The sequence below is a fragment of the Numida meleagris genome, chromosome 3 (genome assembly GCF_002078875.1).
Source record: "Numida meleagris isolate 19003 breed g44 Domestic line chromosome 3, NumMel1.0, whole genome shotgun sequence".
NCBI lineage: Eukaryota > Metazoa > Chordata > Aves > Galliformes > Numididae > Numida > Numida meleagris.
Window position 1 is genome coordinate 64,283,749 of NC_034411.1, and position 24,715 is coordinate 64,308,463.

A 24,715-nucleotide genomic window follows, 5' to 3' on the forward strand; every position below is an offset into this window, starting at 1 on the left:
CCCTGCTTGCTGAATTTGCTAACCATCCAATCAACTAGGACCTCCCCTGTTAACCAGACTTCCAGAAGAGAGCTGCATAGTTCCCAAGAGTTTGAGTAGGCTTTCTAATTCAAGTATGATAAGCTATTTTTTTGGGATATTTTCTGTACAAACAGGTTCTAAAAGCTGAGAGTATCCTTCACTACACTGACCTTGTTTTCTCCTGTTGATGAGTCATTCTGGAATGAATGCACAATGTTACAGGTCAGGACAGTGGTAAGGGCTTAAACCTTCCTATCAGTCTGTAATCTGGAAATAGCAACTGTGAAGTCTGAAGCACATGGCAGAGGAATGAACTATTTCCACCCATTCAGATTTCTATTTTCAGAATTCAATGGATTGGCTAACTAAATAAATATTCACCAACATCTTAGATGATGTAATACATGAGCCATAAATAATTGGAATGTAATAGTAAGAACTTATCTATTTGGATGAATTCAAATAGAACAGCTTATTTAGCAAAAAAATTATGTTGTGCCTTTTAAAGTTTCACACTTGTTGGTTCTTCCTGAATGTAAGGACAGTTTATGCTCACAACATTTGAGCGAAATAACATATGCAACTTGTTTCTGCTGTTGCTCATTTCAAGTAAAATCCACCTACACTAACACTCTCACTCTCATCTGAATTAAAAAAATAAGATATATGTTAGAGGGAAGATAGGGAACTCTAATTTGGGATGATCATCCGATAACACTGATATCAGTAGGCTAAGTTAAAATGGCCAGTCCAGATTCTGGGATTCTGAGATTTTGTGATTTGATTTAGTTTTTGCTTATGGATACCATCAGTAATAAAATGCTGTCAGCATAAGTCAAAGACATAACATTCCAAACTGAAAAAATCAATGGATTAAAGTCCTTACTAACTGAATGTGCTTTAGTTAAGAAAGAATGATGAATACCTAGTTGAAGGAGCAGTCACCAGTGTTACTGCTGAAGGAAAACTCCAATAATGGAATATTTCAGAGCACAGAGGTGGATAGAGGTATTTCCAGACTTCCAGATAAGATATTCCATAACAAATCCATAAGATGTATTTCAAAAGAGCAGATTAATAAACGACCTTATATTGTAATATGAGTTTACATATTGCACACTGATTTAATATCTTACTGATAATTGGAAATATATTCCTAACACAAATATATAAATAGCACGTGGACTTTTTCTTACAGAGTAACAGAGGAATATCAATTTGTTGTTGTTTTTTTTTTCTCAAACATTTCATTTAATTCCTTAATACCACTTCCTTGTAACTGGCTAAAATGCAGATATCTTGTAAGAGAGCAGAGATGCTGAGAGCTTTAATATTCATTAAAAAAAAAAACGTTCAAAATCCTTGTTAAACTTGTTTCCCTATAGCTACCTGCATCCTTCACAACTATTTCTTAGGAAACAAAGAAACAAACAAAATAACAAACCAAACATGGTCAAAAAATAGAATTCATGCACTGACTATGCAAAGATCACTGCAGGGTGTCAGATGTGGAAATACATTCAGTATTTCCCTCTCTGACCTCAAGAGGGACTTGGGAACTTTTCAGGCCTGCATCAAGAAATTCGAATACACTGGCCTGAAATTAACTGTTCACAAGGAAGCTTTGTTATCTGTGGACTTTTTTTTCCACTTCAAGTTGTATCATGAAGAACTCAGTTTCTTTAAGTTTTTTGTGCTAAAAACACCAGCAGTTTTTGTGTAGGATAACTAATCCCTCTACCTCCTTTGGAGATGTTGGTGTAGAAGATTGAAAGACAGAAATGCGATCTCTTTTGGCTATTATGATTAGTAGGTGGTTCCTTGCAGAAAATATATTTCCAGTCTTTTGAAATACAGCTCTCAACTGGGGCAATGAATCATAGAATCATTAAAGTTGGAAAAGACCTCTAATATCATCTAGACCAACCGTCCACCTACCACCAATATTTTCCCACTAAGCTGTGTTCCTTAGTACAATACCTAAATGTTTCTTGAACATCTCCAGGAACAAAGACTCTACCACCTACCTTGGCAGCCTGTTACAGTGCCTGACCACTCTTCTGTGGATGAAGTTTTCATTGGTATCCAACCTGAACCTCCCCTGGTGCAACTAGAGGCCATTCTTTCTAGTCCTATCACTAATGACATGGGAGAAGAGGCTGACTTCCCCCTTGCCATGACTTCCTTTCGGGTAGTTTTAGAGGGTAATAAGGTCTCTCCTGAGCCTCCTCTTCTCCGGACTAAATGATCCCAGTTCCCTCAGCTGCTCCCCATAAGACCCTTCACAGCTTCATTGCTGTTCTCTGGACACGTTCCAGGGCCTCGATGTCTTTCTTATAGTGAGGGGCCCAAAACTGTGCAAGGTACTTGAGGTGTGACCTCAACAGAGCTGAGTACAGACAGATGATCACCTCCCGGGTCCTGCTGGCTGTACTATTTCTGAAACAAATGATCCCAGCACAAGTACCATGAAGCCATAATTGCTCGTACCTAATGGTCTTCTGATCCACACACTCCACCAGGAGGCTGGAGTACTTTTATTCACAGCATGTTACTCACTTGCACTCTTTGGAAACCATCGTCCCAGGCAGGGAATGAAGGCAAACTGGACTGCTTTTTGGGATCCGTGTCAAGACTTTGTTGTGTAAAACCCTTTTGGGTAAGACATATATTAGAAGAGACTACATCTCTTGTACCCCCTAGCACCCTGCACAGGCTTTTGAATGATCACATGACTTACTGACTCAAGAGAAACCATAATAGAAAATACTGACAACGGTCTGTAAACAATATTTTCCTCTCTCCAGAAATTCAAAGATATAAAACTCAGGTATGTCACAACTTTGAGAAACAGATAAAATGATGGAGTGTGGGTAAGAAGTGATCAGCTGTGGCGCAAAGAAGTTCAGTGAAGAATGGACAAAATAATTTTAAATGTTTAATTAAAGAAAGTATTACAAATAGTATAACAAAAGCCAAATAATTGAACATCCTAAGGCTATAAACAATTGATCAAGATTAGAAAGTCTTATTAGGATAATTCTGGAACATCTTAAAGGCTTCTAGTCAAAATTTACTCAACCAACACAGTCTTGCAGAATTGCTATAGATCTGCTCTTTTCTTACTAGAAATGGTTAATCCGAAGCTTTCCTTCAGAGGTAGAGAGCATACTGTAATTAACAGTATGCAAGTTGTGCTAAGCGCATGTAAGTTCAACTTGCGTCTCGCTGCTGAATGGCATTTTTTGAATACTTTCCTACTTACATTCAGAGCAAGACTGTTCACAAAAAATGCTCAGATCAGAGTGCATTGACACAAATAAATCAGTAGCAAATTGGAGATAATAGTCTATTAAACAGCAGCTAAACCCCATCCAAGACAAATTTTGAGTATTCTATTCCGAATAGAGCTTGTCACACATTACTGGCATCTTGTTCAATGATAGTTTATTTTTAAATTATCTTCCAAATAGTAGTGAGTTTTATATATGCCAGGCCACAAATCAGAACAAAACACCATGTGCATGTGCATGCTAATGAACTATAATTACAAAATTATTAGTATTATGCAAAACAGAAAAGCAGATGTCTTTTTTCTTTTCTTTTCTTTTCTCTTTTTAATAAGCATGCATTTTGGAAAGCAACTATAATCTAACCTTGCATGAAATTGATAGATGGCACCTCATACTTTGCTGCTTCCTGCAGAGCACATTTGAAAGGACGGCTCTGCAGCTAGATTTCTGAATTTTCCCTTAAGAAATTAATACATAAAGGAGACTTATCTTCCTGTACCTGGCTATGAAGTCTCTAAACTCCAAAGTTTGAAAAAAAAAAGAAAGATCAGAACTGAGACAGGAAATTGGTCATCATTACAGCATCACTGTAAATACAGATGCCATTGAATAAGTTTTAAAAAGGCCCATAAAAAAATGTGGTGTGGTGGCATCTACCATAATACAGTACTTCTGCTACAACCTTCTCTCAGCAGTTGAAATAGACCAACAATCTGTTCTTTTCTTTTCTTTTGCTTCCTTACTATCTAGTTTTATGAAATTTAGGTTCTACAGAACATCCTCAATCCTTCCTTTTCCTGAGCGTTTTCTCATATTTTTGTAAGGATATATCAGTAAGGATATATCATATATATTTGACAAGGGAAATTAAAAAGCTTGCACAGCTATTGGCGTATTGGTCTTGAATGAAGTCTTGAGCAATCTTGAACATAAGAAGTCTTTTCATAGAATCATAGAATTAGCTAGGTTGGAAAAGACCTACAAGATCATCTAGTCCAACCATCCACCTACCACCAAGTCTTTTGAGGTATCTGGATCTCCCATTTCTCTTGTCACCTATTAAAGAATTTATAGGGTGATTTTTTGTTATATGCAGCTGTCTTGAACTTGCAATATAAACAGATAAATATCACAGACCCACAGCTTTAATATAAACTCTAAATATCTCACCAATACTAAATTAGCTGCTCCCATTAGGGCAAAACGAGACTCTTGTCACTGATTTTCTAATTGTTATTTAGACCTGAGAGATTAAATCCAAAGATCTATATATTCTAAGACTGCATTTTCAATGTTCTCTCTTCATTTAATAAATTGAGGTTTCCTAGTGGGTTTATTTACAGATCATTTCAACTGTAAACAAATAGACGTTTCCCAAAGGACTGCTTGTACAGTATTTCAAATGTGAAACATTATTTGGCCTATAAATAATCACAATAATCATTATCAATAATGTACTTTCTCATCTAATGAATAAAAAATTCTGGTTTTATACATTTGCCTCATATTGTTAAAATCCACAGTCTTAGTACCCAAAAATAAATAATGAATATTCATTTTTCCTCCACAAGAACATTTTAAACTTGTGGGAAATCACAGGCTCACATCAGAGGAAATACATATTTATCTCAAGAGTAAATATGACATTATAAATAATAAAGTTTGATATTTGAACAATAGTTGGAGAACATAGTAGGGACAGGATTTTCTTTCTCTATTGCCTCTAATCACAGGCTATTTTACTGATTTTTATGAAAGATATTACATTCAGGAATGTAACAAAGAGTGCTTAAGGAAGAGTTGCCTCTTCTTCAGCATTTCTGGATCACATTTAAGATGAAATGGTTTGAGAATCACCTTATATGTGTAACAAGTTCCATGATCCAATTAGTTATATACAAAAATCCCACATTTGCAATTGTTATGGTCTATTCAAAAATTTGCAAAATACTCAGAATTATATTTAAAAAATCTACAGCTTTTAAGTGCTTAATATATGTACATTCTAATGTTAGCAATATTTAGAAGGCATATCTTGAAAATCCTACTCCTTCCTTCTTTTCAATTTCTCATGACTATATCTTTATGTGCCTGGAGTGAAAGATTAAATAAGAAGGAAGAAAATGGGCATTTGGCTTAGTTTTTTCTTTTAATTTGTCAGCAAGTAAATGTCAGACCCCAGATGTCTAGGCTAATATTTATACTCATTTCCCAGTCATTTCAAAAGTTAAAATCTCAAACTATTTCCATATTTTTTGATATAAAGGTCAAGACTAAATTAACATAATGCTTCACTCTTGTTGAAAATCTAAAAGTGGTATTCATGACTTCCTTCTGTTTTCCCTAATTAATACATAAATTCATTCATTCCTTTTAAACACTTTACTAAACCCTAAAAGTAAATTTGGTCATCAGCTAACTGATTAGTTGCATTAGAAAAAGTATCGCATAACCTTAATAAAGATATGATCGCATTTTAATTGTATTTTGGTTTTTTTTTTCACTTAAATTACTTCTTTTAAATAAGGCCGAGATCTGTATTACTACTTTTGAATGAGGCTTACCTCTATTTTTGAACCAGATGTGATTGTTTTCTAATGATAATGTTCTGCATTTTGTTACAGACAGTTCCTGCCCATGGATACCTATTAATAATTTAAGTATTATAACTTATCTTGCCTCGCTTCATGTTGTCCTTCCAGATGTGTCTGGTTCTCACAGTGGACCTACTTGACCTCTGCCAGTCTCACACCAATGTCTCAGATATCCTAGAATGCCTCCAGTTGCTCTGTCTGTCCATATTTGAGCCACTGAATCAAGGTTCTCCTGTTGGGCAGTATGAGTTCACTGTAAGTTCCTTTTCATTTTAACTGAGTTTATTTGCATGTAGGTAATTAAGAACATCCTTTGTCTTTCACACAAAATGAAGTACAATGAGAGTCAAAAGTTAAATTGCTTTTTCTGCTCAAAAGTCGCCTCTTCCAAATATTGATAGTTTCAATTGTTTTCGACTTCTTTTGTCTTGGCATATAGAAATCAGGAGCAATAGGATAGTGTACTGTCGTATATCTCTGCAAGCATAAGAAAAAACTAGGTCCAGATCTAAGTCCTATTTGTTGGCATCTAACTGAAGTTAATATAGCTGTGGGGAGATGCCTCAGTGAACAGAAAATGGAAGGATATTATTTACTTAAAATGTCAATCTGACAACACTCATTTGTTCTTTTGTCTTTTCTACAATCATGAAGATTGGGCAAACAGTAATACATTACTGAATTTTGACACTGTCAGTGGTTTACAGGCGTTCAACCCGGTTCCGTGACGAATGGGACAGGGAACCCACGGACCCACGCCCCGGGAAAGAGAAAAGGGAAAAAAAGTGAAGGGAGATGGGCCTGAGAGCAAAAACAGTGGCAACAATCTGAGGAGAAACAAACTAATTTACTAAATAAGATATCGGGATGCAAAACAACACACTATGATACAATATAATTACAATTTAAGCTAATAAATCCAATACAATGAGAATGTCCAAAAATCAAGGTAGGCCTTACTCTAATACCGATGATAAGACAGCTGGGGATGAGAGATGGGCAGAAAGAGAACAAGGTCTTGTGATATGAGAGTTTTTATCTTTTCCTCTGACCGGAAAATGGTAACAGAGGAGCAAAGTCCCCTGGGGAATGTAGTAGCCCTTCTCTTCTGAGAACCAGGTACATACACTACATGATGTTATGATGTGGAATACCAATAACCAAAAATCATAAAACCATGACAGATTGTAACAATCTTTTGTTTTCAGGAACTACATAAAAAACATTGATCTTTGGTTCTAGTACCAGATACAGACTGTTTAAATCCTACTTTCATGTTTGCATTCATCCAGTTAATTGTATTCCATGGGGAAGTCACCCACCTATGATCCATACATTCTGTCCATAGTAGTTTGTGCTGAGAGCTGACTTGTAGAGGTTTAAGTGGAATTTACTGTATATAAACTCGACTGCTATAATATATGGTGACACAGACAGGAGAATTTTGTGCAAAATAGATTATTTGTTTGTGTCACAAAAATGAAGGCACAGCAATTATTTCAAATATTTATTCCCTTCCTTTTGTGGGGAGACTGAATTAAATACTTGTATTCAAGATCAGTCAAATAATCTACAACTGGCATTTAAAACAAATGAAAAAATGCCTCACAAATATGTGATTTTGTTGTTTACAACACTCTGGTTATTGGGGCAATTTTTAAGAGGTGAAACAATTCTCAAGTGCAGGCACCAACATAAAACCAAGGAAAGCTGTGATTTTTTCTCCACCTCTATGGACACAACATGAAGTATAATTTTAAAGTACCATTTGTAGCCTAACACTTGCAAAAATGCACTCAAATTTTGTCTACACTTTTGCTTTCTAAATTTGCCCCTTCCTTTCCTCATTTTTTGGGGCACATCAAATCATTCCCTAATTATATCTGACTGAAATGTAAAGAAATAAAAAGTATTCTTTCCTAGCCTACGTAAATGGAAGGAATAGCTGTAGATTTCAGGCAGATCTCCTTCTGTAGTAGAATATGGACCCCAGGCATGGAAATATATGTTAAGTATGCTAATTTACATGATTCTCATCAGGACTTGGATATTTCGGGACAGAACAAAAGTTCCATGTCTAACCTACTTTTTTCACAGGTCAAAGAAGTTTTCCCTCATATTTTCTTCATTAAGAAACTAACATTTATAAACTTACAGTAATTTTTGTAGAAATATTTAAGCTTCTATAAAGTACTAAGTTGACATACAGCAACTTACAGACTCCAATGTGAAATGTTCAATAGTATGTAGAAACTGAGTTACATTTAATTCTGCTTTTATTTAGACTTCATTCTTGATTACATGTATATTTTTACAATTAAACTTTAAGTTGTATGCTAATCAACTTTTCAAAGTTTTCCTTAAGAAGAATGACGAAGCTTACATAAAAATTTCAGTACTGGCTCATTGCTATCTTTGTACTTCCCTAGAAATCAGTCCCATGGTCAAGTGTCCAAATCTACTAGTTATCTCTGGATTTTCATTTGTTTGCAGAAAGGGAAGAGTGGAAAAAAAGATTTTCTTTCTACCTTTTACAAAATTTCCATAACTCTATCCATTTTTCCAGTACAGCCATTCTGCTCACTTATTCAAGCAGAAGAAGTTTTTAGTTCAAGAAAATGTGTATATTGAACAAGAATAGTTTTACTGAAGATGTAAGCCACGGGAGAAGTCTTCCTTCCTTTGCCTTGAGGATCGACTCCACCACTACTCAGCGCCCAGCCCTTTCCATTATACGGAAAAAAAGATTTTCAGCTACCATTAAAGATGATTTAACTTAGTCCCATTTATCTCTTTTACTGAAACAAATGCTTTCATAATTATAATATTTTTCACGTTACATTCTATGTCTGTGTAAGAGATTATTCTTTTTTGCACTTTTGCCTCAAAGCTTGCTAAGGAACACAGATGGAGAAGTCCAGACTAGTCCTGGTCAAAGCTGGAAAAATCTTTTGCCTGAAGATTTGCAGGCCAGGGGCAAGGAGAGAGATAAGTAGCAGCTTAATGGCCGGGAAGTGGTCTTTTGTGTGGGCTCATCTCGAGGGAGATAGCCATCTCAGGGGTGCTGCACGTGACTCTTACCTAAGGCCCCAGGAGTGCCTGCACATGACTGTTACTTAAGTGGCCAGGAATACCACGATTGCCAGAAGAAGAAGGATAAAAATGGGACCTACAGCCAAGAGAGGTGAGGTCTCTGACATCTGATTCTTCGTGACGTGCTACCTTCTGCTGCCTGTTTCTCCTGGACTCCCTGCTTGCTGCCTAAGGACAGCCACTCTGCTGCTGCCTTCTCCTGCGCTCCTGCTCCTGTATCAGCCTCGGACCATCTGAATGTTGCGCAACGGGATGCTGCTCAATCTTTGGTGGTGACTATCCCCGCTTCACATCATTCTTGCTCTTTCCTACCTTTCCTATCGCCCGCTTTCCCATCCCCATCACCCCAATTCATAATAATCGCTGGCCTTCCCTTCCCCATCTCCCCGATTGCCTAGGATCTGTAATAAACCGGTCGGACCAACATTTGAACCGTTGTTTCTTAATCTCACGTCAGGTATACATATATCAAAGAACCTCCTCTTGCTCTGATAATTGGAGCAAGACAATCTGTCATTCAGGAAAATAAAAATTCTTGATTTTGTACAACATTTGTAACTAAATGCCTAGTCTTAAGTTCATTTTTTGAAAGACCAATTTGTGGCAAGTTATGTTAAATAACAGAAGAAGTAGAAAGCTGTTGAAGTAGAAAGTTACAAGTTAGAAATACTTAACAATTATTCTGAATAAACATTAAATGATGACAGTGGGGTTGTCTGCATCATCTGAGCCAAAACAAAAGTTGTGGCTAACAATTTTGTCACAGAAAGATGTACATGTACGCAACAGCATATCTTACAGGTTTCTGAAAAATTCAGAGAAATCAACCACCTTGCAAATAAAGAAAAGCCTAATGGCATTCATCTCCAAGGGAGAAGAAAACAGTCTGATTTACACAGATCACTTTTATTCTGTGTTGACCAGCCTTCCTTTGGGATACATGTCACAATTCAAATGTCCCATGACTCAGCTGAAGACAGCCAACCTTTAGAAAACGCAATGTAATCAAAACAGTAAGAAACAATAAAATGTGAGAAGTAAAAATTAGACAGAAAATTCAATATGTTATATCAATACATCAAAAACAGAAGAAGAAAGACAATCTCTTATTAGGGAAAATGTAAAATTATCTTGCAGCACTCAAGACATCTGATATTAGTTGGAAGTATTAAGTTGTATACAAGGAAGATTGCAGTAAGCAATAAAGAATGGATTTCCATTAAGGAAGATATTTTCTTCTGCACAATGGCTTATTTGGGAGAACAAGGCAATCAAAGTTTATGGATCCATATCCTAATGGATGAAGTGTGTGTGAAACTGCCAAATCAAAGCACAAAATGGGGTATGGAAAGATGTTACTTTTCACAGTGTACTTCAGCACAGGTATACGTACTAGAAATTTCATGCTGACACCATCAAAACATCCCTGAGGTTTCTAAATACTCCAGAACACAATTTCTTAACTAAAAATGAAGGAAGCAACCTGCGTAAGTGTTCGTTTGTCTCCTAGCTGTCAGTGTTAGATGAAGTAACAGAATGGTCAATATGAAATTAATTAATAAGGAATAAAAGACGGAACTATAATTAATCTGATTGGAAAATAGATCCTGTCAAACTAAGCTGGTGTCATTTCTTGATTAAATGATTTTCCTGCACATAGGTAATAGTTAGATTTAAGTTACCACATGACATTTTGATAAATAAAGCATCAAGCTTCAACATGGCACAAAATAATTCTGGATGGTCCCTTGCAAGTGATTCCAAGAGATTCATCATGACATGATTTATTAGAGACAGGTCTATTGAAGTTGAACACATTTCTTTTCCATACACCATCTGTTTTTCCCCAGCAGTTCTCCACCTGCCTCTCTCCCAACACCTTCTCTCTCACTCTCTCTCTCTCTCTCTCTCAAAAAAAAAAAAAAAAAAAAAAAAAGTCAGCACTGCCCACACTTGCAAATAGTACAAAATAAGAACATGTTGCAAATTTGAATTAGCATTACAGCTAGGAGCAAACAAATAATATTCTCAGGTTGATCACACCTAGAGGCAAAGCAGACTATTTCTTAATTAATTTGTTGCTGAAGACAGCATCACAACTCCAGCAGGAGATCAGTCATGGCTCAGCTGAATGTCTATAACAAGGTCATTTCTGTGCCTGATTGTCACATAGCTCCTTATCTTGGTTTTGTTTACACTGCTGAGAAGCTTCGAACAGGCTCTCTAAATACAGATTCTACAAGCCAGCACACACAGCAGCTGAGCAGAAAGAATGTAAGACATTATTACAGGAATGTAATGTAATACTCAGTTTTCCTCAAATGAAAGTCATCAATCTGAAGACCAGCCAAGGAAGCTAACCTCAGGGCTACAGTATCAAAACTTTTTTCCCTCCTTGATTTCACTGTTCTGCAAATCAGATATAATGAAGAATATTTGAAAGAATTCAAAGAGTTATGAGAACTACTGAAGAAATATATAAAAATGAAAATACACTTTAAATATGCAAAGAGATTAACCAGATGTGCTGTTGTGGAAAACGGAGAGTGTTTTTACTCTCTTTAAATCTGGGAAACATCATCAATTGCAGTGCAGGAAAAAATCTAGGGATTGGAAATGGAAGGGAAAAAATTCCAGTCAAACCACACACTCTTTTTGAAAGAAAAAGTTCATCGTGTTTTGGAACGTGTTCTCCATCTCTTGTAATTTTGAAATCAGAAATGTTTGATTTTTTATTTTTTTTATGGACATCTTTCCATCTGTTTTTCTGAGAAGGAAGAGAGACGATTGCAGTGATAGCTTTTAGAGTGAAAAATGTTTTAAAGTTTTGTAGAATACTGTTTAATGCAGTACCATAAACTAGCAAAACTTAGGAAAATATACATGGATAAAATACAGAAATTTTTAAAAATATGAAAATTACTCTCCTGAAAAGCCTTCTCAGGGAAGGTACTGATTTACAGATTTAAATCAGCTTCCAACCAAGGAAGAAGGATATGTTTAGTAGACAGCATTCTAAAAAATTCTCAGAAATAAAATGTGTGCAAGTGTGTACTCACCATTGCAAAACTTCAGAATTTAAAAAGATCAAATCACTTACTCAGAATTTCTCTGTGGATATGCAGTATCCCAAAGAATCACTGCAATTACTGAATGAATACATTTGACATTTTATTTTCTTCTGCACTACTACATCTGAGAAATTGGACAGAGATGGTACTTTTGAGTTCAGTGACAAAATAGACAATGACAAACTATAATAAAATTATAATTTAGTGTTAACAAGGAATTTCAACTATTTTGAAAGGCTATTCTTCCTACAAGTAGAATGAAAATGGCGAAGTTTTCATAAGTGAATCAGTAGACAATGTGTTTTAATTTTTTATTCATATAATTTTATAACTTGTGTTTATAAAAATTTATTGTGTAAGTAATCCATTTAACATTAAAAACAAAATAATTCAGCAAAACAGTGCCCTGCTGATTTTAACTAGGCATGAAGGTGCATTAGTGTTCATACATTTAAATTCGACTGAAGGATTTGATTTAATTTAAGAGTTTGTATATTTTTCCCCCCACTATAATTCAGGACTACGCTAACTGTTGAAAACTCAACTGTGAATTATAAATTACATTAAATATATTTTGCCTTATTTTCACCTCTAAGATGTTTGTAATAAAACTGCTCTTTGAACAAATAAATAAAAGTGTTAAGATTCATTGCTTTTAAATTGTTGCTTATAAAACCACTGTATCTGACCTCTGAAACACAAGCATTCCAGAGGAGTGAATATGTCCTCATTTTAGCAATCAAATTATTTTTATACCCATCTCTAAAAATAAGCTAAAAACTAAAATTACATCATTCATTCTTTTGCATGACCGTAATTCACAGACTTACAGAAGTCAGAATGTGCCCTCAACCTGTAACAGGAGAACTGCATGCTAATTAAAATGAATACATGATTCTTTAGGAGGGAAAAAAAAAATAAGGAAGGTAGAATAAAACCTTGTAAGAGTGGGATGTGAATTTCAAAGACATCTAGTACATATATATGTATATATATATGTGGTAATATGACAAAAAAGAGTATTTTGCAATTAGTATTTCAGTTGGGTTTTCTTTTTTTAGTGACTCTTAGGCCAGAGGTAATTTATATGAGAGTTGTAATCGAGGGATGAAGGCTACTGAAGTGGGTACATGAGGAAACAAAGCATTCCAGTTAATCAGGACGCACTTAACAGGGAAATTTGCTTAATTGAGATGTTTCCCAAGGAAGCAATTTAAGACTAATGATACCTAATAGCAATAACTGCTGTTTAATGGGGATGGTAATTCGGCTTAATAGGGATACCATCAGGTAATTATGGCCAGGTCTAAACTACTGATTTCTGTTGGCAAAGCTGTACCTGTCAAGCATCTGAAGAGATCTGGTCCTTGACCAACAACTATAGGAAGCAGAAACATATATTACTTGGACTTATGCACACAATATATTAGGATATGAACTCAAAGCAAATTTAAGTAAAAAAGACTTCTATAGCTAAAGCTTTGTTCAAAGTCTGCTTTTTATTTTACTTATTTATTTATTTATTTATTGATAAACAAACTTTCTCCATGCTGAGGAAGGTTTTTAGTGCATTTGTTCAGTCAAAATCAATTGATATGCTCTGATGCACAGGCTGGCCAAGCTGGGCTCTCCAAATTCTGTTCCTTACAGTCATAGTGTGATTGGCCAACATTGTGACAGCCTCACTGTAGCATCCTCGAGAGCAACATAAGTCATGAGAACCCTCCCTACACAGGATGCTGTTACTCTGGCACTGTATTCTCATTAATGAAACCTGATATGATTTATCTTAGCTTATACACATACTCCTTGGGTACTGTTACATACAAATCAGTTTCCCCTTGCTAAATTTGCTTAGTCAACTCAAGCCTCATATATTGCCCTTTCATTCTGTGCTCCTACACTTGCTACTGTGTTGAGTCTCATCTTCCCAGGATGATAGATCAACAGCAGAGAGAGCAAGAAGAAGTTAATACCTACACATCAGCATCTTTATGGCAGATTCAATGAAAAATAGCAGTGAGAAACACAGGGAGAAATCTGTAAAGCTAGATAAATATTTGTTATTTCCTTTGAGGTCACCAGAGATCATCTAAAAACTTTTTGAGGTATTTTTTATAACTGCAGTCTCCTCTGAGGTGAGTATACTTTGTCTAAAAGAAAGAAAAGGTGGAAGTGTAGCTCTGTGTGATGGAGGAATGCAGTCTTCCTTCAAGTTATATTGCTGTAGAGAAGGACAAACAGATACGCTTCAATACCTCAGGCTCCAAAGAACCACAAGTGAACAACAGAAGAAAGTAATTGCAAAGTCTTCTGTAAAACACTGATTCAAGGAAATGGGGTGATCAACAGACAACTAGCAATTTATGTAGTAAATTTAGATGTTTGTTCTCATCAACCTAATCACAAAGTGGCTAGGACTTATACAGGCCAGTGAAAGAAGAGTTTAACAGGATATATTTCAGTCTTTGCATTGCTGGCAATTAGTTTCAATAGTAGCTGTTTCTAATATTTCTACTCTACTATGTAAGAATGCTGCACTGGCTCTCTAATTTAATGATTCCCACTCTCACAGCAGATTTCAACAATGGCGTTGTAAATTCAACATTAAATAGGCCTTAACATGTGTCTAGAGCTTCTCAACGGTATTCTTCCAAATGTGGCTTAAGAGTACCACAGATATCTAGCTACATGACTGATTGCTTAGACACTGAAATGTGTGTAGACATTCAGCTGTGCTATCCTTTAGTCAGACACAACCCTAAAACTTTGGATCTATGTGGCAAATAACTTCAAATAACTAAAATTAAAAGAATGCATTTACAACTAACATTTCCAAAGTATTTTTTAAAAGAAGATATGAAATTCTGGGGAAAAGAAAACATGATTTAATGAGCAGGAGCACTGCAACTCTGCTGCTGCTACTGTCTTTCCAATTATACCCTGTGGCCTGCCGTAGATACGATTATGACTGAAACTGAGTGGAGACTTCACAAACACATTTAGGGGCCCACACTACTCTCCCAAATGTTGGCTGAAAACTAAAAAATGATGTCTAACATCATGTCTTAAACATGTAGCAAATGCACAATGATGAGATGGATTGGAGGATACTCAGATATCCATCTGAGTATCTACTATCTATATATACATATATCTATATCATATATATAGATATATATCTATATCATATATCTATATCATATACATGTATCTATATATACATATATCTATGATATCTACTCTAGATATCTATCTAGAGGAAAATTAACACAGGATGGGAATCCTGATTTCCAAGCTATTTATACAAGTATTCCATACATTTATCTTTTCAAAGAGAGAGACCAGACTGTCATGAAAAAATGTTACAAGATTTCTTCTGTTTCAGGGAACAATGGAAAAATAATCTACATAAGACATGAAGTGCTGACATGTAAATTCCTTATCAAAGAAAAAATTCATGATGCAAGTCCCAGTGGGTAGAGTGATATGCAATGTCTCTAGGGATAGGAAACAGGCAATACTTCTGGATTTCCTGGAACTTGGACTAGGAAACCATCAGCTCTGACTGCTACATCATGACACTGACTAAGCTGAAGGCTCAAACTTCCAGAATCAAGCCAGAGAAAAAGACAAACTTTCTCTTGCAACACAATAATGCCAGGCACCAGTTTGAAGACTGGAGCACATTACCAAGCTTGGCTGCACTGTGGTACTACACTCATGTTACAACTTGATTTGGAGCCTTCCAACTTCCCTCTGTTCAGGCAGATGAAAGATGAACTGAGTGGGTGACATTTTTCCGGTAACAACACTGTTACACTGTCATAATAGCTGTGAAACAGTGTGTCACCTCTTCTGGGGCAGGTTTTTACCAGCATGGCATGCAGACCCTTGCTCATTGTGGGCAAAAATGCATAGCTAATGGTGGTGACTACATTGAAAAATAGTGCTTTTTAGCTGAGAATTCACTCTATAAATAATGTTACTGTGCTCTTAGTATCCATTGTAGTTTCCATGGAATAAATAGGAGACATTACTTTCAGAGCAACTTACATATATTATATTTTAATGACTTGGTGGAGGATGACTGGTAAGCGAGGTCTTATTAGGTGGGAAAGGGATAATATACTTATATGAGCCTTGTACATCTCTAGTGTCTAGCACTCACTAATGCAAATAGCTGAAAGAGTGATAAAGCCTTCAGTGCCATCCAATATGTCTGATAAATAACAAGTGTCTTAACAGCAAGGAGAAAGAAGGTTTTTTTTTTAAATTATTTTATTCTATAGGAATCTAATGTCCCAAGAATTAACAATAAAACAGTAACAACTATACTTGTACTCCTTTCACACTACTGTATCAGTTCAGAACTAGTCTGAAAGTAAAATATACAATAAAATTAACACCAAATTATGTATATACATATAATGTTCTTAACTACATTGTTTTCACTCTGTAGATTTTTTCCTATTGGTTCATGTTAGATAGTAATAAACACATAGGAAATTAATTTTCTTTTTAGTTTCGATATGCTAACATGATTTATCAAATTTAACATGGCAATTAATAGACTTAAATCACACCTAGTTCTGGACTAAATTCTCAGCCATTAAACTTTATACAAAGAAAGACTGAGTAACAAATTCTTAACTAGTTTACAACACTAATTTTAGGAACTGAAACATCAAAAAAGAAAGTCATTCCTAGAATACTGAAAACAACCAATTATAATAAATTATTAACTTATAGAAGACCTAAGGATGTAAGTTTATACATTAGATCACCTCCAGGCACATTACAGCAGTGGGCATAATGTTGTTTCAATGCATATAAATATATTTTCAAGCATAATATGCAAAACAGAAAAGTGCAGCTGTCATCAATTCTCATTTGTGTGCAATTACCTGTAAAATATCAAGATAAGTTTGAATCATTCAAGCCACTGGTGTTCTCCATGACCAACTGCTTCTAATAAACATACATGGTCAGTAAGTTCTGCTATTTTTTTCCCTTTTTTTTTTTTTTTTTTTAACAAAAAGCTGGTAGAATTATCTGCTCAGACAAAAGCAGTAACATGAGAATGAAGTATGCCCTGTAGGGTCTTACAAAGAAGTACATTCATTAAGCAGTTCTTATGATGCCATAAATGCTTTAGCCATAAGAACCAAACATAAAATCTCAGACTTTGTAATATTCCAGTAGGGACTACTTTGCTTTTTGTAATATACAGAACTTCTTCTCAAAAAAAAACAAAACAAAAAAACAAAACAAAAAAAACCACAAGAAAACAACAACAAAAAAAACCCAAACAAACAGTAGGGTAGATCTTCACAAGAGCAACTGACATTTTCTTTGGAACAGGCTAAAAATATTAGAGTCTAATGCATTTTAAAATAAATTTTTATATATTGGTCTAACGCAAGATGATATTTAAATCATTCACCTGATGAAAGCTATGCTAAAAGAAAAGAATCTCATGACATAATAAAGAAATAAGATTTTGAAAGACATTATAAAATCATAATGATCTAACTGTTTAGGGTTGTTCTCCTTATTTTGCTGTATGAAACTGTACTGCTCTCATTTTTTTAAAAGACAATGAGAAAAATATCCCAGCCTGCATATGTAAATGGGAAAACGCTGTTGACTTCAAAATTAAGTCTAAACAACAGGCAAGCAATGACTGAAGGGATAATAAATATGTGTGTCCTGAACTCCTCCTTAAGAACACACAAGACCATGCTTGCACAGATGGCTCAGTTAATACACATTTTTTTTTACAAGTAATGCTGTAGACTAGAAGAAACAGTTAGAAGTGTGCTTCCACACTGTAGACTCTGAATGAGCTGCTACACATGATGTTTCTAATGCTCCCCGAATCTTCATGTTTAGATATTATTCAGTTATATCACCAAAATTTTCCCTCTAGAACCAAAAAAAATATACCACATAGGTCAATTAGTGGCAGAGCTCTTACCATACATGTAAAGTTGAAATGGCATTCAGCTCCATCCAGAAAGAAACAACTACCTAAATTGTTTTTGTTTTTTTTCAGAAGTCTTCTACATAGAATAAACATTTGCTGTATTTTCTGTTTTGGGTTTTTTTGTTTTGTTTTGTTGGGGTTTCTTTGGTAACTTCTGTCTCCATCTTCTTTGCTAGCTCTAGCTGTCATTGGCTTGGATTTTTAGTGCCCTATGATACTATCTTCCAATCAAATTTCATAAAGAATTTATAAATACATCCAGTTGCCTCCTCTTCTTATATATTCAAGGTTTTCGATGAGTTATCTTCTGTAGCACTTCTTGTGCATAGAATTACAGAACATTACCAAGGATTGCTCTTTGTCCCATTGTAAGGAAAGACAAAGACACAATGCAGAGCCCATCTACTTCAGCCATGAATATTTTGACCACATAGATCTAAAGAGATAACAAAGGTAGAATTTGGAACAATATCAGAAAAGGAAAAATAACAGCTACATTTCCAGAAATTGATCAAGACTTATTACTGATGTGTGTCCAGAAATTAGTGATAAATGAGGGAAGCAATAGAATCTGAAAACATCACAACAATTGAATTAAAATAGAATTGTATTATAAACCAAAATGGAAATGCCTCCGCTACTCAGTATCTTTATGTTTAGCATGCAGTTTTCAACTATTTGTAAACCTTACTGCAATTAACTATTCTTGTTCCCATTTCCCAAGCCAGGTGTCTGCCTCAAGGCAGTTTTACTTTATGAGTTTTCCACAAACATGCTTTCACTATTTCTGAGAAGAAGAAGATATGTTGTTTTGCTATTGATAACAAATTCTTAGAGTTATTTAATTGAAAAAAATTTTTCAATTAATTTTAAAAATAATTTATTACTGGCTTTTTTCCATGAAAATTAGCTTTCTGGAGCAATGCCACTATCATCGGAACTCACAGTCAAAAGCAGTAAATAATAACAGTGAACACTCTCAAAACCTGAAAGTCTGTACATTCAAGAATGATAAAAGATTAGTTTAAAATGTCAAAAAAAAAAAAAAAAGTTTGTTAGTAATTCATAAACCACACAAGAAAAAAGTTTTATGGTAACCTCACTTTTGGATTGGGGGCTTCCATTTAACTAAAATTGAGGAAATAGAAATAATCTGTCTTTTAGACTCCAGGCTGAATCTGCAGTATTTATGTTAAAAGATTAATAATTAAAATGGAAAAATAAGCAAGAGAAGAACACTATTTTCCTCCCTTCCTTTGAAACACAGAGTAGTTTCAAGCAGTAAATTTCTGGGTGAGAAATTAACTTGGAGCCCCACAACGTTCTTTCTTACAAAAATCACTTTTTAGATTGGGATTATAATTCAAGTAACCCTTATTGGAACTGCTTCCATAGTGACATAAAAATGAATTATGTGAAAATAAATGGCAGAGCTGAAGTTCACCTTTGGAGCAGAGTCCCTGGGAGAGTAGGCAAGCCATGTATTTAGACATACCTCCACAACAATAGTGGATGTTTAAAACCTTAGACAGCCATATCTTAAGAAAAATGGGCCTAAATTTCAGTGTTCAAAAAGAGCAACTATGTAGCACACACAGCAATCGGCTAATTGGCCTTTGTCTCTCCTTTGTCTACCTCTGTCTCTGTCTACTGATGCTACTGTCATGTTTCAAATTAATGATTCTGATTCAACACTTTGAACAAATGAATAGATGTCCACTATGACCCACCAAGAGAATTCTAATATCCAGAAGTGGATCTCCAAATGAATCTTTTTTACATATTTGTAAAATTACTAGAATCTAATACTTCTTTGAAAGACAAATGACAGCAGACACTGAACCTGAAAGTGATGTCGCAAACATGGCAGCTCACTGTGGTGAAACAATTCAAGCTTGTAATTAAATTCTATCTTTAAATTTCCGTCAGTAATGCTCAGCTGGGTGACTCTGACAGGGCGGAGCTATGAAGAAAGAGATTTTCTGTTGCAAAGGTTTGCAATACTGTTTGCATATTAATCATGGATACAGAGGCTATGATACAATTATTCAGAAAAATAAGGAAGAAAAACCTTTACAGACCTGTATACTTAATGAAATAACATTATTAGTATTTCTTATAAAAATTACTTGATATTACTTGTTCAGAAGTCACCTGAGTGTTTCAAGTCAATGGAAAGCAGGAAAATTACTTTGTAGTTTTCAGTTCAGAAGTATAGAAAGAATACATAAACAAATTACTATAAATGTTGTTCCAGGGATTTCCTTGCTGAATCAAGGCTTGAGTGAAATGATTCTGAAAAAGATGGCAGATATAATGGCAGATGCAGAATTTTAATTTAATATCTACTTCACAGCTAAAAGGGATTCCCTGTGCAATTTTCCTTTGAAAACAGTCTTTCTCACAAACTTTTCTTATAACAGAGAAAAATGCTAAATAATTATCTTACTCCAAGTGTCAGGTATTCCATGACAATGCCAAGTAAACAAGACCAAGGAAGTAAAAAATTCCATTCTAGTTTCATGTTATAAATGCTTTGGCTAGAATTTCCTGTTTGTGTTAAACAGGATAATTCAGCAAAGTGAGGGAAAATTCATGTACTTACACATATACTTGTCTGTATGTGATTATATGCATGCATAGAAGTTAATAGAATCTACTTTTCTCTTAAAAAAAAAAACAACACACACACACATACAAACTTGTATCAGTTTACAGGTCCCTTTTATTTTTTTTTGAATACTGAAGACTCAGGGAAATAATTCAAGCTTTCCGTAACTTTCTTTTTGCTTAAGAATGTGGACATCAGAACTTGCTATGTCTGATGAACTACTGGCATAAGTGGAGTGCAGAGTCCAAAAAGAGGATTACAGAGTCCTTTCAGCTTCCTTGATCTTCGAGCATCTTTGTGATGAGTGTTTTACAATGCCTCTATTACAAGAGAGGTTTCAGAATTGCACTAATGATGGCAATATCAAACACAAAAGCTATTACTATAGCCAGAAATTAGTGAGGTGTAAGATGATCCAATTTTGTGTAGTCTTCCCTCAGAGAGGGCTCTTCTCTAAGCTAGTAGAGGCTTTCTGGAGTACATGGCACGAACAGTTGCACATGCAAGTCTTGTGCTGCATGCAATGCAACTTTATTGAGCCTACAAAAAAAGTGTTCACTGTAGGAAAAAGTGAGATATTACCATTAATTTGTCTCCATTGTGTAGGAAGGGACTTGGCACAACAAGCTCTGAGCCAGGTGCTGTGGTAGAAGTACGTTCAGTAAATTTTAAAGGTTAAGCCTCAGACCACAGAATTGTTAATGTTTACTCTGTCATATGTACCTTCCTTACTATTACTCATTTAAATTTTGGAAGAGCTATGGTTACTTGCCTCCACTGCTGTACTGGAAGGTTGTTTCAGAAAGTCATTACCTATTACTTCCTCGGTCTATTCACAACCAATAAATAGCCATTTATGCAATGTATTCTTCAGCACCATCTACTGGTACTTGTTCATGCAAAATATCCATATCTGTGCAGACATAAAGCCTGCTTGTAATATCTTCTCTCAAGTGAATAATGTGGTATTGTCACCATGGTGGAGTAATGTAGCATTTATTCAAGTAATCTGGCCAAATACTGAAAAGAATGCTAATTTTGGCTGGGGAAGATAGATAATATATGTTTACACAACTGTTAAAAGAGAAAAGCCCAAAATTAGTGTCTTTCTACCTCCCGGCATGTAAGAAAATTCATCATGTATTTCCTATTACCTGTGTAGCCAAGAAGCTGCAATTAATGGTCATACTACTAAGGATATCTAAGCTTTAATTTCAATATATATAGTTTATTTCAGAGAAACAAAAATGAAATACTTGCCAACTGTGAAGGAAATTATTATGCTAGCTTTATAGCTAGAGAAGTGATATGCTTGTAAGAAATACAGATCTCAACCTGTTGACAAGTCGAGTTGAAATATGCTCGTAGTATAACAGCCAGTGCTGCCCCAGAAGACCTTCATTTGTAATTTATGCATTCCTATTTCAGAAGAGGAGGCAGTTAATGTTGAGAAAGAAATAGCACACTTTTTAATATTCTGTCTCAGGGTGCTAGCAAGAACTTTGATTTATTAAAACTGAAATAAATTCAAGCAGCTAATTTGGAGTCCTCAGCGTTTGTACAATGTGTTACTTTCATTTCAGAAGCCTATGACATTGAAACTAAGTTGGCTGTTTTCTTACCCCTACAGTTCTCTTTTCACACTGAAAGTGTAAGACTACAAAGCCTGGGTGACAAATTCTTCGCGATGACATTTTTGGAAAACTGCTTCTGTGCTACTGAACACAGCTAGGTAGAGTATGTCCCATTTTTGAAGTAGGCTGGGCACTTCACCCACTGTTGGTTTCTTGTTATCTTTCTAGTTCATTCCGGCGAGGGTGCCGGCGTATGATGATGGTGCATTTCGTACAGCTCTCTGCCACATAGATATCATGTCATCAGGATCTTCAGAGCTGGCTTTATCATCCAAGTTAATATGATACATAACCTCTACCACAAATAATTCCTCCAAGTACTAGATACCTTATTCCATGGTGGTCCATTTGCTGGGGTTCAATACCAGGTCCTCCTTGAAGGGATATCTTTCCCTCAAAGCTGACAGGAGTCATATCTACAACTGGTACATCCTAATTTGGAATTGCCCACTGGTGGGAGCAGCATACATACTGTATTTCTCATTTTGTTTCCTCCTTAGCCTTATTATATACCATTGTTATAATGAGAAAGAACACAGCCAGGGACTGAGTAAAATGAACTGAATAAACATACACTTGGATGTATAGCAATTAAATAAGCATTTCCAAACATGATGTGTAAATAAATTATACAAGTAACTGTATAAAACAAGAACATTCCGAGCTTATATCATCTCCTTCATACATCAGGCATCAGCTTATTTCACCCTTTTCACTCTAGAACAAGTTCAGAAGGGATTTTTCCTGTAGAGACAGAGATATGAGTGAGGAATCAATGTGAAAAATCATTAACAAAAATATATATTTTTAATTACATTTAATATATTTTTAATTGTGTTTGTGGGTACATATTGCCTTGGAAAGAACACCTAATGTTTATGTGACTTTCAAAACAAACACCGAAGCTGAAGAGGCGAGGCCCCCGCGCACAGCTCTGCCAGGTGCTGGGTTGTGAGCTGAGAACACCCGTGAGGCGGCGCCGCCCTGAGGGGACGGGCGGTAACGGCCGGGAGGGGCGCGTGCCCCCGAGATGACCCCGGTCGCGCGACCTTCAGTTGGAAAGGGCGCGAACGGTGAGGCGGGAAGCGAAAGCGGCGGGAAGGGAAAACGGCGGGATGGGAGAGCCGCGTTCTGCGCTCCTATTGGCTGGCGGGCGGCGGGGACACCTATATAAGGCGCGCGGGGGAAAGAGATCTCCTCACAGCGTGACAGGAATCGCAGTGCTCCCGGGGAGAGGCGGCAAGCGCCATCCCGGGCTGAGGTAAGAGAACGGCGGCGCGGCAAAGCGACCCCGCGGGGACGGGACGGGACAATGCCGGGCAGGCTCGCCGAGCGGGAGGAATAGGGACGGGAGAAGAGGGAGACGAGCGGGGACCGCGAGCTGAGGTGAGGGACGCGGGGCGGGGCAGCGCCGAAAAGCCGCGCTGTGCTGAAGGGATGGAGGCGCGAGAGGAAGGCGGCAGAGCGCTGCGTGGTGCTGCAGGGGACGGAGCGATGCCGAGCGGCCGCGCGGAGCTGGGGGGGCGGGGCTGGGGGGGCGGTGGCAAAACCTCCGGGTGAGGCTGAGGTGAGCAGAGAGGGGAGGAGGAGAGCAGCTCTATGAGAGCAAAAATATCATCCTACTGGAGGATGGATGTTGGATGTTGGAACAGCCTGACAGAAAAACTGATGGTGAAAGGGGTGAAGCACAGGGGTAGTGCTGTACTGATGAAGGTAGGACTGTGGAAAAAGCTCAGTAGAAAGGATAAGGAGGAAATGAAGAGAAAAACTGACCCTGGATATGAAGTTGTAGTTGGCAATACAGGACTAAGCATGTCACCAGGTGTTGGGAGCTGACAATGCCACTGCTAATTTGTTACATTACCAGAAACTGCAGGAAGAGAAACAGACAACACTGTGGAAGCCTGGATGACAAACGAACAAGAAGATGAAAGAAGTGGAAAGAAATGGTAAAGAGAACAGCACTATGGGTAGCAGGACACCTCTGTAAATGGGGAGATGGTCGTATGTCAAGGAAACATTAAAGTACACTGCACTGCCAGAGACAATAAAGAATAAAAGTACACCACACAAGAGTGTTTATTTTGCTGAGACGAGTTGGGGGTGCAAGGTCTTCCTCGGCTGGGCGCTCGTGTGCGAGCTCCCTCGGGACTCTGGGTTCCCTCGTTCCTTCGGGTGGCGGAGTTGGAGCCGGTCGGGTCTAACGGTGCCTGCCTTCCTTCCCTCCTTTTCAGGAGCCGCCTCAGAAGACGGAGGGAGCCGCGTGTGGAACCGGGAGGCAGGGATGCGCAGGAAGAGGAAGAGGAAGCAGAAGACTGCAGATGGGCTAAGGGAGAGGCGGCCTGGGCAAAAGCATCTCCCTGTCAGCAGGGGCATAGTCGTGTCAGAGTAGAGCGTTGCCGGCACTTT